Genomic DNA, 18758 nt, shown 5'->3' with positions numbered 1-18758 from the left:
ATGATCTTTCTAGTACATTTAATTTATTAAAAGTTATATCTATTTTGAAAAAAAAACAAAAACTTTAATTTATTTAATGATTATTATTCAAAAATAATTCTCAAAATAGATAAAACTTTTAATAAATTAAATGTACTACAAAAATTATAATATTTTCTAAATTACATAGAAGTGACTTTTGAACCGGGATCAATAACTCGGAATCTAAGCATTTTTATTTTTTTCCAATAACACATAAAGAAATATATTAATTTTTCTTACAGCCGCGAAAAATCTGATCTGAAAAATATTGATCCGGGTTATTTGTTGCAGTCTTTCTAATAAATCAAATTATATTGTATTCCATCTATTTTCAAAGAAATATATCCAATATTTCTAATATTTCAATACAAAAAATAAAAAATAAATACAAATTTCTGTTTAAAAAAAAAAAAAAAAAAAAAAAATTTGGGTCTGGCCCGTGGAATTTTTCCACGGTGGGAATTCAAATTTCAACCCGTGGAAAAATTCCACGGGTTGGGTATTTTTAAAATTCCGGCGAAAAGCTGGATATTTTAATTAAAATAATAATATTTTTGAGTAAAAATAAAAAAACCGGCATGAACACCTACTGTGTGGAATCACCAAAATAACTGAATTATTTTTTTATTATATATTTGATAATGAGGTCTGGCCTGGCCCGGCCCGGCCCGGCCCGTGTTATCTAAGATGATAAAGGGCTTGATATGAGGAGCGGTATTTTCGACTGGCCATATATCCACTTGCTCAGAACTAAAACCCTAACCCTAACCCGTTTTCTCTTTTAAATCTCCGCCATTCTCTTCCATTGTCCGCCGTGAGCAACAATTGAACTCGTAAGTAAATCGATTCTTCTCTTCTCTCTATTGACTTGATTTGTATGTAAAACTGGTTTTATAAGGCTTATGATGATTAGATCCGAGAGGATCTTAGCGGATTTCAGAGAGCCTCTTTGAGTCGATGATCTGAATCTAGTTGTTACACACACTGAGGCCTTCTTTTTGTGTAATTTTGGTTTGAATTTGATTTGATTCTGAATTGAAATGCGGTTCTATGATGATTTTTAAATTGGTTTGGCGAGAGGCGATCAGCCGTGAGCTTAAAACCAAAAAACGACTTCTCCTTCTTCTGAGCCCCCAATTTTTCATATATTTGTATTCTTTGAGGTACAAAAAATTCAGTTTATGCATGAAAAAGTTGAAATTCGATAGAAATGTAGATTTTTTTAGAAGCTTTTTGAAATTGAAACAGAATTTTTTCTTAGTTTTATGCCAATTAAAATGTATTAGAGAGGTATTTGAAAATGATGCAATATGTATCCAGAGGTTGTTTCTGATGAGATTGCCATCTCAAAAGCTGGAAAATTTGCACGTCAGTCTGATTCAATACCTCTTTCCACTCAAATTTGTATTAAATTTTGTTTCAATACTGGTTAAATGTCATTTTTTTTTTCTGATTTGTTAGAGTTGGAGAATTTAGATCATTTTTGATATAAATCATTTGAATTTTTGGTTTGATTCAATATTTGGGTACTATTGATTTTGATAGCTGGTATGGATCTTCTAAAAAAAGGCCATACCAGTATATGTCCTGACCCTGAAAATTAGGATGGACTTTGATTTCTCAAATGAAATATTTAGAGATAGTGAAATTATGAAATACTAAATGGGCATTTATTAGAGCACAAAACTAATTGTGCATTTTAACTCTACTATAATAGAAAATAGTTTTTTTTTTTGCTGTTGACATATCATTAAAGAAATCAATTGCGACTTGCGAGAGATGAGCACTGACAATTACACTTGGAAAAAGGAATTAGTCAGGTTGTCGGAGAACTGGTACATTGAAGTTTTTTAAAGAGTGGCCACAGAGGATCCAGATCGTTCCAAAAACCCTAGAATTGAAAAACCCGGCTTACGAATTTGTTCTCTCCAGATACAATATAAATAAATAACAGATGAATTCCATAATCTGTGCCTCTGTTTTTTCTCTTTTTCATTCCTTTGCAATTCAAATTTCATGTTCAATACATTTCACCATCTCTTATTTTCTTGAACTTATTCGCAATAAGTTTTGTCTTTTACGAATCAAATCCAGTCGCCCTCGAATAACTGGTAGCTGAAATTTTACCTATCTGCTTCCAGATCAGACAGGGGCGCATATTTAATCGAATCCTTTTTGTTTTATGTTGGATTGAAGGCTGAAGCTTTCTGTTGGTGCTTCTTTCTAGGTGGATTCGCACATATCAGAAAATAATTTACCATTTTGTTTTCAGTTTAGGCGCATATTAGGTTAGAATTAGTGAATGCTTCTTTCCGATTTTTTGTTTTATTTGTTTGATCTTTTTTGTTGTCTTTTGGCCAGATGAGAACTATCACAGGAAATTTTAACCAATGAATTCCTTCAGGGTGTGCTTGGTTGCTCAGATAATAGAGCTATTCTCAGAGCAGAGCCATACAAATGTGAAATTGAAATTAAGAATAGCGCGGAAACAGCTCTATTCCGCTATTCCGTTAAAACGTTGGGTTAGCGAAAATTCACAGCTCTCAGTGTAACAAGGAGTAGATAGAGATCTGTTTTGCTGATTTTGTTAAGGTGCGAAGACGGTGGCCAAAGAATCGAACTTTGCAACTTGATTCTCAAGAAAAGACATTCAAATCCACGAAGAAAATCTAACTAATCGAACAAATTTGTTTCCTACAGGTAAGTTTTTATTAATTTGTTGTTTTTCCTCTTTCCAGATATTGCTAGGGTTTGTCGAACAAATCTGTTTTGGCTGTGCAGCTTTTACCCTATTCACTCCCTTGTTCTGGTTCTGCTGGTACCAGCTTTGTTGCTGTTTTTTCGTGTTGGTTGTGTGCTTCGATCTCCCCTGTTTGTGCTGTGACATTTGTAATTATCAGAAATCCCAGTTGGAGTTACTCGTTGCCTCTGTACTGAAACGAGTGAAAAAAAATTCATTCACAAAAGAATTGCGCATGGCATATGATGAAGCCTCTGATTTTTAATTTGCAAGTGTGTTGATTTTATATTTTGTCTGTCAATTTGAGGATATGCAGGGTGCAGGGTATATCTTTTCATTCAGTACTGGTTTTTATGTGCTATTATACACTTAATTCTTACTTAGAAATTTTGGTATGTTGTACTTTATTTCATTGTGCTTCTATGATCATGAGAAGTTTACCGAATTTTCAAAATAAAAAAGAGCATAGATATCACACCCAAAATTCATTTTTAGAACGTGGTTATGGATCTCTTTTCCTTCGACCTCACAACCTCTAATTGTACATGTATGAAGTAGAATCAAGTACTCACACTTATCCACCACCTCTAATTCATCAACATATAGTTATACAGAGGCATGTAATAATATGGGGGAAAGGTTCTTTTGAGTAATGGAGTTATTGTGTGGGGAGACAATTAGAAAGGAAGAGAAGAGGAAAGGTATACTTGTCAATTTGATTTTTAAAATAACTAAATAATATGTTAAATCAATAAAAGGGGATATGAGAAATAATTTGAAGTTTTGGGGTATATTGGATATTATCGTGTTTTGGATATTGGCTATTTTGAAAGTTTATGATTTAGGGCAATATTATTAACCTAATTCATAGCTCTAATCAAAGTTAACCTAATCATTATCTTTAAACCTAATCTATTTTTCTCTTCTAACAAGGATGAATCAGGTATAGGGAGAGTTGTGTTTGTTATTTCTAAGGATCCAATAGCATGGAGAGACGGTAGCGGCAGAGATAAACGAGACGGTGAACGGTAGCGGCAGAGGTAAATTTCCTATGAGCTGATTTGGGTCAGTTTGGATTTTATTTGGGTCGGTTTGGAGTTGGTTTAGGCTAATTCGGGTTTATAACTCCGAATTTTGTGTAGAGATGAGCTGATTTGTGCTTGTGTGTGTGTTTCATGGTATATACTACTTAATAGGAATTGTTTTATTTTAGAGATCTAGTTTTCATAGAAATAAAATCTTTCATGCTCTATTTATGGTGAAATATGTAAATTTTGAAATGCTGAGTGAAAATTTCTTCCCTTTATTTTCCAACATATATTGAAGCAACTCCTTCCTTTTCGGTGGGTACAAGTGAGATTGCATGAATTTTATGGATTTAAACTTACCAGAATAAATTATTGCTTAAAATTTGAAAACGAAGTTACAAGTGAGATTGCATGAATTTCATTTTCTACAATGTGTGTCTGCATTTTAAACAATCAATATTAACTACCTATATTTAAAGGACAAAATAAAGCACGTAATTTTTATTAGCTTTCTCTATTAGTGTGTTTAAAAAACTCCGATATTATCTCATACTTTTGATGCCTATCTAGACGGAGCTGTAATATGACACATATAGATGAAGTGTAATATTAATCGCATTTAATGATTTTTTTTTTCTTATGAGCTTCAATTTTCACTTTACCAAAATTTGAAATGCGGAGGTAAGATGGGGAACGAAACCAAAATCATTTGAACATTTTTATTTTGTAAAGTTATCTTTCATTATAAAGTATATGCATTCATTAGATGTACATAGTGGTCATACCAAGTATGGATCTGATTTGTTCAGCCATCGACACGACAACTTAGGAACATTTGCTATTTTAAAAAACTGATTCAAAATTTGTCAATTCATACATAGGTATAAATTCAAAACACAAGCTATAATTGTTATTGCATGTTGTATTTTACATAATTTCATCAACCATCGCAATAGACTTCAACATGTTTCAGATGAAGATGAATTTGATGGAGTTGTGCAAAATAATATTTCTATTGGTGATACATCTATTTTGGAAGATGTGAGATCTACTGATAGTGCGGTAGGGGATGAGGTTAGGGGATATATCAAAAATATTTTGTGGGCTACTAGGTGAGAGATTCTTGGTAATTTTTTATATTTTCTAAGAATTGTAATTTTTAATTAGTTAGTTATGGTGTTGTATTTTTGTATGATTTATTTTGAACCAATTATGCTAATTAAATGATACGAATTTAGAAGATTGTCAATTTATGCTATTGTGATTTGTACTATTGTGAAAGATTAATGTACGTACATCTAGAAATGAGATCAATTTATGTATTTATGATTTGTGTGATTTAATTATTTTGAAATTTGTTATTCAATAGTAAAGAAATTATTTTGAAATTAAATTTGTGTGATTTGTGTGATATTGTTTAATTAAATCTTAATTGTGATTAGATTGAAGTATTATTTAAAAATATGATGCTTTATATATATTTAACAAGCCATTATAAATGTAAAAGTTAGTTGAAAAAATAAAAACAAATAAATTATTATTATATTCTTTCTCTCCATATGCTATTTCTAACATACAATCCAAACAACGTTTTTACTAATTTGAAATAGTCAAAATTAGTATTATTCTTGAATCTATTGGGTTAGCACTATTCTCAATCATTAACTCAAAAATCGTTATTCTTGCACTAATCCTTGTACGATCCAAACGTATCAGAAAAAAAAGCTATTACATTATCGGTCTCATGTAGCATTGAGATTGAATGATCCACATTTTTCACGAAATTTGCAAATATATGATTTACATTATTGATTGATATTATAAATAATTTGATTTACTCTAATATTCTAATATTCGAGATGAAATAATTATAAATTGTTATTTCAATAAAATTATAATATCATACTATATTTCTTCTATCTAATTTGAAATACAAACAAGATATATAGTTTGAAAAGATGTTCATAAAGAAAATGTTTTAAACATCATAACAAAGATATTCATGCATATCATATTTTTGAAACATGCATTGCTGGTTAAACGAGTCATGCCTAAAAAACAATAAAATGCATTTGTAGAAATAACAAACTTAATAAAATGCATTTGTAGAAATAACAAACTTGTGACTTGAAATGCGTTCGTTTGGTGATGTACTGATGTTACATTTTTTCAATGCAGAATCTCCATAATTGAGAATGTAGTAGGTTCCATGGGTACATTTTAAGATACGTGCGCATAAAAATTAATGTGAGTACACACGAATATTAAAGCAGAATGTATGGATGGTCTTGAAACCATCCAATATAACGATCCTACTTCGTAGTCCTTGAAATAACTATTTAGAGATTTTCTTAATTTTTTTAGACTGATGAGGCCCGGCCCGTAGACAACAGTAGATTTTTGGGCCGATTGATCGTATATGCTAAATGGGCTGGATATCATGAGGGGTGTTTTCGACTGGATATATATCCACCCGCTTAGAACTAAAACCCTAATCCTAACCCCTTTTCTCTTTTAATAGCGTGTTTGGATGGAGAGTAGAGGATGGGAGGGGAGGTGAAGAATAGAATGGAATGGAAAGGAAGATTAATATATTTAACCTCTTCGTGTTTGGATGATTAATGAGGAAAAATAAATTTAACTTTTCTTCCCGTCTTATTTCTTGTTTGGTTAACTAAAATTATAGAAGGTTAATCAAATAATTTTAGTGTATTTGACTATTATACCCTTTACAATCTTAAAACAACCATCCCTTCTTTCCGACAACCTCCTTGCTTAATACCAGTATCCATCTAAGATTAAAATTGAAGTCTACTTGGTGAAACTAATAAAGCTAGCCCACTTGCAGTATTTAGAGAAGAAATTAAAACTAAAGATTAAAAACTAATTTCTCATTCTACAGCTTGAAAAACGCAGTATTTTTTGTTTATTCTGTGTTCCATATTTAGATGCCCTGTACCACATTGCATTGACATTCTTTTATCTGACTTTCCTGTGACTCTTGCCCAGTTGGCCATCTCATGGGCTGTTTGTACTGCTTTTCAAAGAAAATGGTATCGAATGAATTAGTTTACAGAAGCTTGAACAACTCAGCTGTCATAACAAAATGCACAAAAACTGCAACTAGGTCCCTATCATTGTCCCTTATTATATTTTATTTTAAAATGCTTATAATTAACAAGAATTGTTAATTATATTTTTACCAACATAAATTCATATATGAGCATAAGTTCAAGACTTACGTATATATGAGCATAAGTTCATATATGAGCGTAAGTTCAAGACTTACGTATAAATAATGTAGAAACAAATAACCAAACTCATAAAAATAAAATTGCTATTATTCGAACATTCCAAGAACCAACATTAAAGCATCATTTTGCTAAAAAATAAAAAACAAAATTCATGATCAACTACATCTTACTTAAAATATTTTACCACTAATAAAAATTGGTATTAAAATTGTCAAACTTGGTTATAAAGGCATCAAACTCGATGTTTAAAAAATAAACAAGGTAGATATATATATATATATAAAAACGAACCTGCTCAATGAAGAACGTGGTGGCTGCTGTTAGGTTTGTGGTAAATAAAATTTGATGAGAATTATATAGGAAGATATAAAGGGTTGGGCATTTGTGTCTTTTTCTCTCATAATATTTGCATCAAAATTTCTTTCCAATCATTACACCCCAAATTGGGAGGGAAATCGATTTTATAGATTTTATTATACAAGGTTAATCCTTTCCCCTCCTGTACCTCTCACCTCCACCACAATTTTGTCAACCAAACACGATTGGAAGAAAATTTTTCTTTCCATTCCATTCCTTCCATTAAATTCCATCCAAACATAGTGTAAATACCTCTGTCATTTTCTTCCATTCTCCGCTGTGAATAACAATTTAACTCGTCGTAAGTAAATCGATTCTTCGCTTCCTTTCTCAATTAATTGATTTGATTTACTCTAATATTCTAATATCTGAGATGTAATTTTTATACATTATTATGCTCAATAAAACTATAATACCATATTATATTTCTTCTATCTAATTTATAATATAAACAGAATAGTTTGAAAAGATGTTCAGAAAAAAAATGTTTTAAACAATATATATAAGTATATAACAGAAGATATTCATGCTTATTGTATTTTTATAACATGCATTGTTAGATAAATGACTCATGTGTCATGTCTAAAGACAATAAAAAGAAATAACAAATCCGTGACTTAAAGAAAAATGCGTTGATTGGTTATCTCCAGCACGAGTGTTCTTCGGATCCAGTTTAATCCGTTTTAAATCGAACCAAGAGGGTTTAGTTTAAGGTTTGATTTTTCTGATTAAATGAATTGGTTCAGTTCATTTTTTAAAACCAATTTAATTATTCGGTTCGGTTCGGTTTGGTTTATACATTTTTAAACAGGTTAGTCCAAACTAAATATTTAAAAAAATAAAAAAATAATGTATATTACTTGGTTCGGTTTAAACGACTTTAAACTAAACCAAACAAAGTTTTTAACTCTAGCTTTAAAAAAACTTTAAAAAATTAACAATTTTTTTTTTACTTCTATGATTAATATGTTATTTCTGTTCAATCGAAGAAAGCAAAATTTACTTCAGTTTTTAAAATTCGGTTCTTATTTGAATTCAGTTCGATTTGTTTTTAAAAATCGAATAAAATTTTAGTTTGCCCAATTTAATTGATTTGGACCGAACCTCACATGAACACCTACTGCTTGGAATCACCAAAATAAATGATTCTTTTTTATTATATATTTGATAATGAGGTCTGGCCCGGCCCGGCCCGGCCCGTGTTATCTAAGATGATAAAAGGCTTGATATGAGGAGGGGTATTTTCGACTGGCGATATATCCAGCTGCTCAAACCCTAACCCTAGCCCCTCTTCTCTTTTAAATCTCCGCCATTCTCTTCCATTCTCCGCTGTGAGCAACAATTGAACTCTTAAGTAAATCGATTCTTCTCTTCTCTCTGTTGATTTGATTTGTATGTAAAACTGGTTTTAGAAGGCTTGTGATGATTAGATCCGAGAGGATCTTAGCGGATTTCAGAGAGCCTCTTTGAGTCGATGATCTGAATCTAGTTGTTACACACACTGAGGCCTTCTTTTTGTGTAATTTTGGTTTGAATTTGATTTGATTTTTAATTGAAATGCGGTGCTATGATGATTTTATAATTGGTTTGGCGAGAGGCGATCAGCCGTGAGCTTAAAACCAAAAACGACTTCTCCTTCTTCTGAGCTCCTCATTTTTTCATATATCTGTGTAATTTGATTTTCAAAAAATCCAGTTTATGAATGAAAAAAAGTTGAAATTTGATGGAAATGTATATGTTTGGAGAAGTTTTTTGAAATTGAAGCATAAGTTTTTCTTAATTTTATGCTATTTAAAATGTATTTGAGTGGTATTTGAAAATGATGCAATATGTATCCAGAGGTTGTTTCTGATGAGATTGCCATCTCAAAAGCTGGAAAATTTGCACGTCAGTCTGATTCAATACTTCTTTCCACTCAAATTTGTATTAAATTTTGTTTCAACCCTGGTTAAATGTCAATTTTTTTTTTCTGATTTGATAGAGTTGAGAATTTAGATTTTTTTTGATGTAAAATGGTGTGAATATTTGGTATCTAAAAAGATGAGCTAAGTATGGTTTGTTTCAATATTTGGGCAATATTGACTTTGATTGCTGGTATGGATCTTTTTTTCAGAAAAGGCCATACCAGTATCTGTCAATTTATCACTTGAATAAGAAAGAAAATTGAAATATTTAGAGATAACTTCCGTGTTATTTGTAATTAACACATTCTTGCATTTTAAAAAATGTGGTATTTATTGAAGTAGAGCTGATTGTGGTTTGCTTAATGTTGTCATTTTGGTTCCTTTTTTAGGTATTTAACTGAAGAGTCGTACCAGTATATGTCAGGACCCTGAAAATTAGAGCTGACTTCGATTGGTCAAATTTCAACTTTAAAAAGAATGGAATTGTGTTCTTTGTAATTTACTTTCATGCTTTTTTGTAAACTAAATTGGGTCAAAATTTTACAAGAATGAAAGTTTGAAAATTTTAAAAGTACGGAGCTGAAAAATGAAAGTTTTGCATGAAAAAATCTAGTTTTTTCTTGAGAAAGTTGAAATTTGAGAGAAATGTACAAGTTGTTAGAAGCTTTTTGAAATTGAAACAGAATTTTTTCCTAACTCCAATTAAAATGCATTTAAGAGGTATTTGAAAATGATGCAATATGTATCCAGAGGTTGTTTCTGATGAGATTGCCATCTCACAAGCTGGAAAATCTGCACGTCAGTCTGATTCAATACCTCTTTCAACTCAAATTTGGAATAAATTATGTTTTAATCCTTGTTAAATGTCATTTTTTTTTTGCTGATTTGTTTGAGTTGAGAATTGAGATATTTATTATGTAAAATGATGTGAATTTTTGGTTTCTAAAGAAGGTGAGCGAATTATGGATCCTTTAAAAGAACCATACCAGTATTTTTTTTATTGAAGCAGAGCTGAACATGGTTTGTTTAATGTTGTCAATTTGCTTTAATTTTTTGTTAAATATAACTGAAGAGTCGTACCAGTATGATTCAGGACCCAGAAAATTAGAGCGGACTTCGATTGATCAAATTTCCACTTAAAAAGTAGAAATATTTAGATGTAAATTTGCTCTCTTTGTTTTCTTTCACACATTAAATGGTGTCAAATTGTTACAAAATTGAAAATGTTTGAGAAATATACAAGTATGAAGCTGAAATGTAAATTGATAGAATTAAAAAAAAATGTTACTGGTATGAAGGCGAGACTTTCAGTATTGAAGGGGCTGAAACTTCTAATGAACTAGTTATTTGGCAAATGTAACATGTAACACCATTAATAGGTGAGAATCGGTTAAGATCATACTCTGATGGTCAGCCGAGACCCAATAATAGGCGATCTGGTGCTCTATTTCTACTAATATTGGTTTTCAGATTTTCAAACTGGGACTGACAGTAGAACAGATTTGGCACAATTCGTTAGCGTTTATTTGTGTTACATGGTTTATCTGGAAAGAGAGAAATGAAAGAGAATTCCGAAGTGCAGCACGACCTACCAATATTCTGGTACAGAAAATTTTACTTGAAGGTAGCCTGTGGTCCAAGTATTGCTAAAGAAGGAGAGCTGTTTCAATTTTTTCTTTGGAGTGCGCTGAGTTTGGTTTTAATTGGTGTTAGTATAGCTGTTTTTATTCAATTGTTATGTTTTTATTTCACAGAGGAGGTAAGGCAGCCCCTCAACTTTTGTAATCTTTGTTGTCTCAATATAGTTCTGGCAGCTTCTGCCATGATTCTAAAAAAAAATAAAATACATGTGCAACATAAATGGATTAACTGAGCTGTATTCTGTGAAGATAGTACAAGAAGGGCTGGTACGATGCAACTGGTACAAGCGTTATAACATGAATAAATGTTTTTCAATCAGAGTACCCAACTTTCAGATTGAGAATTTTAAATACTTGACAAATGGTCCACAATTACTTGAAAATTATTTTTTAATCAAGTACAAAATTATTGTTTTTAGAAAGTCCACAATTTTCTAAAAAATAGTGATTTTGTAACTATTTTAAAAATAGAAAAATTTTCTCAAAATATATAATTTGGTCAATCATATTTTAATGTGGATATAAAATTTCGATCGATTTTAAAGATGTTTAGTTTTCAATCAAATAATTTTAATCTTTTTTTTAGGGTAGAGTTGTAATGACTTTATTATAAATGACAAATCAAATTCTGAATTAGTCAAAAATTGATACATATTCTAAATAATTAAGAATACTTCAACAATTTCAAATTCTAGTTTGAACAATATTTCTCAAGATATCAAACGGATGTACCATAAAAGTTGGATATACACTAGAATTAACCTTTTTGTTTTGGCATACAATCAATCACTTGCTTGTAGAACAAACCATTGCAATTTAAGGATCGGTGCCTTGGAGGTGACAGTACAGGAATTCGCATCCTGTGAGATATCTCATATTTTGTGTGGCTTTCTGAAAAATCGCAACCGTTTAAATGTGTTATGCACGAATCTCAAATAATACTGTCCCAGCGCTATCTCTGAATAGACACCGGACACGTCGGTCACACACAAAATATGAGATATCTCAGAGGATTATTTTTAAAATCTAATTGCACATGTATTGTTACATAATGATAAATAAATTATTCAGATTTGATTTAACGGAATAAAAAAAAAAATCATGATTCGGTCCAACAAGAGAGGGAAAAAAAAATCAGTTTTTTTTCGCATCTTATTCGTAAAAAATGTATTATGCACGTTTTATTCGTGAATAATTTATATAATATTTTTTTCGCATTTTATTTGTTGTTCGATTCAAAACATAAAAATAAAATAAAATCAAATTATTCTATAAAACGCGAATAGAGTTACTATGTGTTGTTAAGCTTCCAATTAAACACACATGGACGCGCGCACACACCGAGTCACATACTATTCTATAAGTTTCAATAAATGGCAGTATTATTTGTGCTTAATTTGAGATTCGTGCCAATTTAAAAATTTGAACTAAGAGTAAAACTGAGCCGTCCGTTTCGGTCAGATTCAGTCAGGTAAGATACGGATTCAGTCCAAAGAATTGTAATAACAAGTTGTCCATTGATAAGAGAAAGGTGTCAACAAATGGTACGAGATTCATCAATACATACAACATAATTAAGTTGATTGAATGATTTCCGACGAGCTCCAAGCTTTGTGCCTTTGTCGGGATCAAATCTCCTGCCCCCAGAGTCACTGTTAGTGGGCCCCCTAAACTCTAAATCCTAAATCCGGCCCCACCCACCCTAAATCCGACACCACCCCACAGTGACTGAGGGGGCAGGAAAATCCTGCACCCCGGGGGGCAGGTGATCTGCTCCCCTTCTTGATCACCTGCCCCTTGGGGTGCAGGAAAATCCTGCCCCCTCTATTCCTGCAGCTGAGACCGGTCACTCTTAAAGGAGGTTGGTCACTGTTTATTTTTGAATTTGGAATCTACTAACAGTGACTCTGAGGGCAGAGAATTCGATCTCCTTCTTGCAATAGATAAAAGGGAATAGGTAATTCCTCCTTTAATTTCTTTTTTTTTTTCCCTTTTTTTGTTAGTTTCTTTTACATGTTTCTATTTTTCTCTGATATCTGGCCAAACTTCATTACAGTAATCAAACTTTTTGAGCAATGTTGAAAGTTGCAGCACCAATATTGTTATGAAGAGCTTACTAGATTATTTTATATTAATCTAAAATACTCTAGATTATTCAAAGAGTATGCTATACTGTTCTTGAGTTTTCTAAATGTTTTAGAGTATAGTAGTATATATAGGTGGAGTCCGGCTAAATTGCTGCTGGCAGCAGTTTTGCCCAAGTGCTGCCGGGGCTATATTTAGTCGTGTGATGTCCAAACAACAAATTCAAACCGTTAGATGTTTAATCTATATTATAATATACTTGGAGACCAAATTTTACATTTTTTGGAATTTTTTTACTATTTATTAAGCTGGTTTGAAAACCGTTGTTTTCAATGCTGCAGAAATTTACTGAAAACAGCAGTTTTCAAACCAGCTTAATAAATAGTAAAAAAATTCCAAAAAATGTAAAATTTGGTATCCAAGTAGATTATAATATAGATTAAAGATCTAACGATTTAGATTTGTTGTTTGGACATCACACGGCTAAATATAGCCCCGGCAGCACTTGAGCAGAACTGCTGCCAGCAGCAATTTAGCCAGACTCTATATAGGTGTATGAATAGTCTAGATATATCTTGAATATATTATGATATATACATTCTAGAATATGTTAGCTTGTATATATAAGAGATGTTATAAATAGAACCCAAAAAAAATGGTTGTAGTAGAGAGTAAGAGAGCAAATATAAATCTGTTAGAGTTATATAAGGAGAGGTCAGAAACAAAAGATAAATTTTTTATGAAAAAGTGATAATTTTTTTTTTTTGAGTAATTATTTTTATCCCTCATCTTTTATTCCCCATTCATCCTCCATCAAATTATCTTTTTATAACTAACTTATTAACTATCAAGGTCAAAGACTTTGAAGACCTTCTCACCTGCTCCTCTTTCTCAAGTCTTATTTCTCGTTAGAATTACCATCAATGTTTCTCTTTGCTAACTCTTGTTTCTCGCTGGAGTTACTAACCAATCAACTCTCGCTGAATTAAAAACCAAAATTCATGCGTTTGGTAATAAAATAACATGAAAAAGACGGAAGCCAGGCTCTCTGTGGCAAATAAAAACATGAAAAGCTTGTGACTTTTTTTTGCACTGAATAAGTATCTTATTAAATGCCATATTGCCATGTACTATATAAACTGATAACTCTCCACACCATATTGACATCTGTATTACCATAAAGAATTTTGTTTATAGATAAGAGTAACTACAAAGATTGAATTTCAGTTTTGAAAAAATATTGTAAACCGAACTTAAAGTTTAAAGTTCAGTTTAAAAAAAAAAAAAAACTGAACACCATGTTCGGTTTGAGAAATAAGAAAAACTTTGAGAAAACTTTATGAGAAATACTAGATGAAAAATGTATTATAAAATTATAGTAGTAAATGAAGCAATTCTTGAGTAATTAGTAAATGCGCAGGTGTGAATACTTTTCATATTACGTATTAATACAATCAAGCACCAAATAGAATAATTTGTAAAAAAATATATTAAATTAAGATACTTTTCAATGTACCAATTCATACTTTAGTTATAAGTATGAATACTTATATTATGAGGTATGAATACCTACAATACTTGATATTAATACTTTCAAATGTCATTTAGTGCCACAAGAAAAAAAAAATAGAGAATATATTAGATACAAACACTTGATATACGAACTATTCACACTTGCATGACAATGTATAAATACTTGCAATACTTGATATTAATACTTTCAGACATTATCTAGTGTCATGTGAAAAAAATTGATATAATTTGTTAGATAAAAATACTTGATACATGAACTACTCACACTTGCATGATGATGTATGAATACTTTCAGATACCATCCAGTGTCATATGAAAAAAAAATAGAATTTGTTAGATATATATACTTGATACATGAACTATTTACACTTACATGAGGATGTATGAATACTTGCATACTTGATATTAGTACTTTCAAACATCATCTGATACTGAAAGAAAAAAAAAACTGTTGATAAAATATTTTAGATAAAAAGCTTGATACATAAACTATTAACATTTGTATGACAAGACATGAATACTTGCAATATTTGAAATTAATACTTTCATACATCATCCCATGTCATATAAAAATAAAAATAAAAATTTCATAAATTATGTTAGTTACTAACACTTGACATATGAACTATTTACACTTGCATGACGATGTATAAATACTTGCACTACTTAATATTAATATTTTCAGACGTCATCCTGTGTCATATGGAAAAAAATTGATAAAATATGTCAGGTACAAACACTTCAGACATGAATTATATACACATGCATTACGAGATATGAATACTTGAACGACGAGGTATGAACACATGCTCGACAAGATATGAATACTTACACAATAAGGTGTTCACGACGATGTATCAATACTTGCATGACGAGGTATGAATACTTGCACGACGGACAACCCGAAAGTACGTCATCATGAATCTCATTTGAAAGAGAAAATTACGTAGAAGACGTCCATGGTTTTAGATTTGCAAATTTCCTCACAGATCATCGGAAATATTGACGAGATTGAACGGAGAAAAAAAATCCAACTCTAAAAACGTGTAAAAGATGTGTGTATGTGTCCAGTTTTTTTTTTTTTTCAAAATACTTGGTATCTTAGGTAAAAATACTTGGTATCTTAGGTATGAATACTTGATATATTATATATTAATACTTGCACGCATAGATATCCATATTTGCACGCGTCAATTATAAAATCTATCAAATATTAGGTGGTCTCCAATTAATTAATGAAGTCCATTTAGTTAATGGTCCACACAAGTAGTTATTGACTGGGGGATAATTAGTCGATCCTTTTTTTTTTAATGAAAAACCTTAGTTGTATTCTTGATTTCATGATTACATAAATTACAAATAGATATATTTATAACAACATAAATCTCTAAAAAGAGAAACCTATACATGACATTCCCTAAAATACTAAATTCTCCCTCCTTAATATAATATGTCAAATATAGCCTACTATTTCTGACATCTTGCTAAATTAAACCTGATGAAATATATGATGAGATGAGAAAAATAGTAGTCTATGTTTGGCTGGCTATATTAAGGAGGAATAATTAAGTATTTAGTATAGAGTATTTTAGGAGGTGTCATATATAATAAGTTTATCTTTTTAAAGATTTATGTTGTTATAAATATATCTCATTTGTACTCTATGTAATTATGCAGTTAAGAATACAGTTAAACTCCCTCATAAAATTTTGTCTCTTGTTTTTAGCGTCTCTTTAGAAACCCTAACAAATTGGTCTCAATTCAATTTGCGGACGCCATCACCAACATCCCATCATACACAAAATTTCTTAGAAAACTCCTATCCAACAAAAAGAAGCAACAAGAATACACGACAGTGCCTCTCGGAATGGAGTGCAGTGCCATGGTGAAAAGAAAATTGCCTCGCAAGCTAAAAGACCCAGGGATTTTCTCCATCCCTTGTACTATTGGAGGAACCAAATTTGAGAATGCTTTATGCGACTTAGGCGCAAGTGTGAGCCTCATGCCCAAATCTGTCTTCAACAAACTGGGTCTTGGAGACCTCTCACCTACGAAGATCTCACTACAGCTAGCAGACCGATCCATACGCTATCCCGAAGGTATATTAGTAGACATACCTATTAGAGTCGGAGATATGTGGGTACCTGGTGATTTTGTTGTCCTCGACATGGAGGAAGACGACAGGATTCCCATCGTCCTTGGACGCCCTTTCCTAGCCACTTGTGGTGCAGTAATCGACGTTAAGAACGGAATGATCTCGCTAAGTGTAGAAAAAGACAAGATAGTGTTCAACACAAGCGCAGATCAATCTCACCAGTGCCCAGCCACGAAAGAACTCGCAAGCATCAAGCACAGGCTTGAGAGATTAGAGTTTCAAAGGGCGAGTGAATTCTTCAGGAGCTACAATGCCAAAGAAGGTCCATCATTCGACGGTATGCCTCGTTAGTTTTGACTGTAAGTTCTATCTTAGACTCGAGATCTTCTTTGAAAATTTTACTTTTGCATTGGGACAATGCAAGGTTTAAGCTTGGGAGAGAGGATTGAACGCTTATATCTTAGATTTTAGGAGTCAAATTTTTTTTTTTTTTTCAATTTTAGGATATAACTAAGCTTTTACCTGATTACGAATAGGGTTTGCATGACTGAACTTAATTGATTGAGATTGTAAACTTGTTAGGATGTTTACTTAGTTATACAAATAGAGTCCTGCATATATTAAACAAATCCAATAAATAAAAACATTATATGGATTATGTTAATATCATTAATGTTTTCATTATATCTTAGAATTATAAGATATGAGATGTATTTATTTTTCATATGAGATGTATTTATTTTTCATATGAGAAATATATAATGTGATTAATATTAAAATCTATTCATTAATAGTGGTGATAAAAATATTAGTTATTTATATATAATTTGTGTGAGAGAAAGTTATGTATCAATAATTCAATATCTATAATGAATAATGATATTTTATAAGTAATTTTTGATAAAATATAATTATAATGCATGCAATATAACTGAAGTGTAGCTGCATATTAATAATTTACTCAAGAGATGAAAACACTTTTATTTTTAGGAGTGTTGGTACCTATCTCCAATACACTAGCACTGAGCGATTTGGTAGCCCTAATGAAATATAATTCCAAATATTGCTAAGTTGAATTAGTTCGTTCTTTTAAGCGGTAGTTTTTAGTTGTTGTTTTTTTCATGTAATTTTGTGTTTACCAACAGTTAATTTGATTTATCATTTTATTTTTGGGAACAGTGGACCCTGCTTTACTAGAGATGCCAAAGAATGAAATAAACTCAAGACAAATCAGCACAAGGAACCTCTATTCTCTTGACCAAATTAAGCCAAGGATTTATGTTTGAAGTTTCAAAATTTTGTATTAAATTTCCACTCAAATTTGTGTTAAATTTCAAAATAGTTTATGATTTGTTTGAAGTGAGATTTTAGCCCTTTTTGATGTGAAACAGCAAATACAAGAAGGCTGGTTAATTCTCATATGTTACATTGAGAATTTTAACTATTGAGTATTATTGAGAAATGGTTCATGTTTTGTGATTACAAAAGAAAAACAATTTTGAAAGGGTTCTAAAACTAAATTTGGTTTTAGAGAGTTTGCAAAGAAAAGAGAATGAAGGAATGAAAGTTCATCAAAGTGGATCTACACACACACACAAATATTAATAATATGAAACTTTCTATCATGTTTAGATTTACAAGTTTGTTGCCTGAGGGTCACCAATTTAGTACCAAAAATAATAAAAATGGATCGCTTAATTATGCGTAAGGAGTGCTTTTTTCAAAATAAAGGAAGCTATATATATATATAAAAAAAAAAAAAAAATTACCACTCCAAGATGATAATTAACAAGAAATTATAATAAAAAAACTCCACATAAACAGAATGAATGAGAACATTGATTCTCTCTCGCAATATTTTATTAAAAATATATATATATATATATATCACAGTAACTGGTTTGCAAGCCATCTGATAATAATAATAATACCATGGCAACTAACATATTGGCGACGGATTCGGACTTCGGAGCTTATGGTTTAGGATTGGAGAGTTCTCTGCGGAGTTTTTAATTTGGTCCGTTTGTTTTGATCGGACGGACCAGATCAGAGAGGCCCAAATTTTGAGATCTGATTTGATCCATCCGATCAAACGAACGGA

General features: G+C 31.1%; 1 long non-coding RNA gene and 7 other non-coding genes across 8 annotated transcripts; all 8 read left to right on the top strand.

Annotated features, from left to right (window-relative positions):
• The first annotated feature begins 760 nt into the window (after positions 1-760).
• LOC144549260 (uncharacterized) lies at positions 761-4077 on the top strand. Its single transcript, XR_013509640.1, has 2 exons — positions 761-854; positions 2426-4077. It is a non-coding gene; the product is annotated as an uncharacterized LOC144549260 (long non-coding RNA).
• On the top strand, positions 918-1014 carry LOC144549693 (small nucleolar RNA R11/Z151). Its single transcript, XR_013509768.1, has one exon. It is a non-coding gene; the product is annotated as a small nucleolar RNA R11/Z151 (small nucleolar RNA).
• LOC144549701 (small nucleolar RNA Z122) lies at positions 1314-1406 on the top strand. Its single transcript, XR_013509776.1, has one exon. It is a non-coding gene; the product is annotated as a small nucleolar RNA Z122 (small nucleolar RNA).
• On the top strand, positions 2115-2264 carry LOC144549698 (small nucleolar RNA snoR138). The gene has a single exon (XR_013509773.1). It is a non-coding gene; the product is annotated as a small nucleolar RNA snoR138 (small nucleolar RNA).
• Positions 4078-8813: 4736 nt separating the features above from the next.
• On the top strand, positions 8814-8910 carry LOC144549694 (small nucleolar RNA R11/Z151). The gene has a single exon (XR_013509769.1). It is a non-coding gene; the product is annotated as a small nucleolar RNA R11/Z151 (small nucleolar RNA).
• Positions 8911-8961: 51 nt separating this feature from the next.
• On the top strand, positions 8962-9050 carry LOC144549695 (small nucleolar RNA Z152/R70/R12). The gene has a single exon (XR_013509770.1). It is a non-coding gene; the product is annotated as a small nucleolar RNA Z152/R70/R12 (small nucleolar RNA).
• A 161-nt stretch (positions 9051-9211) lies between these two features.
• Positions 9212-9304, top strand: LOC144549702 (small nucleolar RNA Z122). Its single transcript, XR_013509777.1, has one exon. It is a non-coding gene; the product is annotated as a small nucleolar RNA Z122 (small nucleolar RNA).
• Positions 9305-10026: 722 nt separating this feature from the next.
• On the top strand, positions 10027-10119 carry LOC144549692 (small nucleolar RNA Z122). Its single transcript, XR_013509767.1, has one exon. It is a non-coding gene; the product is annotated as a small nucleolar RNA Z122 (small nucleolar RNA).
• The last annotated feature ends 8639 nt before the right edge of the window (positions 10120-18758 follow it).

This window comes from Carex rostrata, chromosome 35 (genome assembly GCF_964058835.1).
Source record: "Carex rostrata chromosome 35, lpCarRost1.2, whole genome shotgun sequence".
NCBI classification, from domain to species: Eukaryota; Viridiplantae; Streptophyta; class Magnoliopsida; order Poales; family Cyperaceae; genus Carex; species Carex rostrata.
This window is presented reverse-complemented; position numbering and strand designations above follow the sequence as displayed.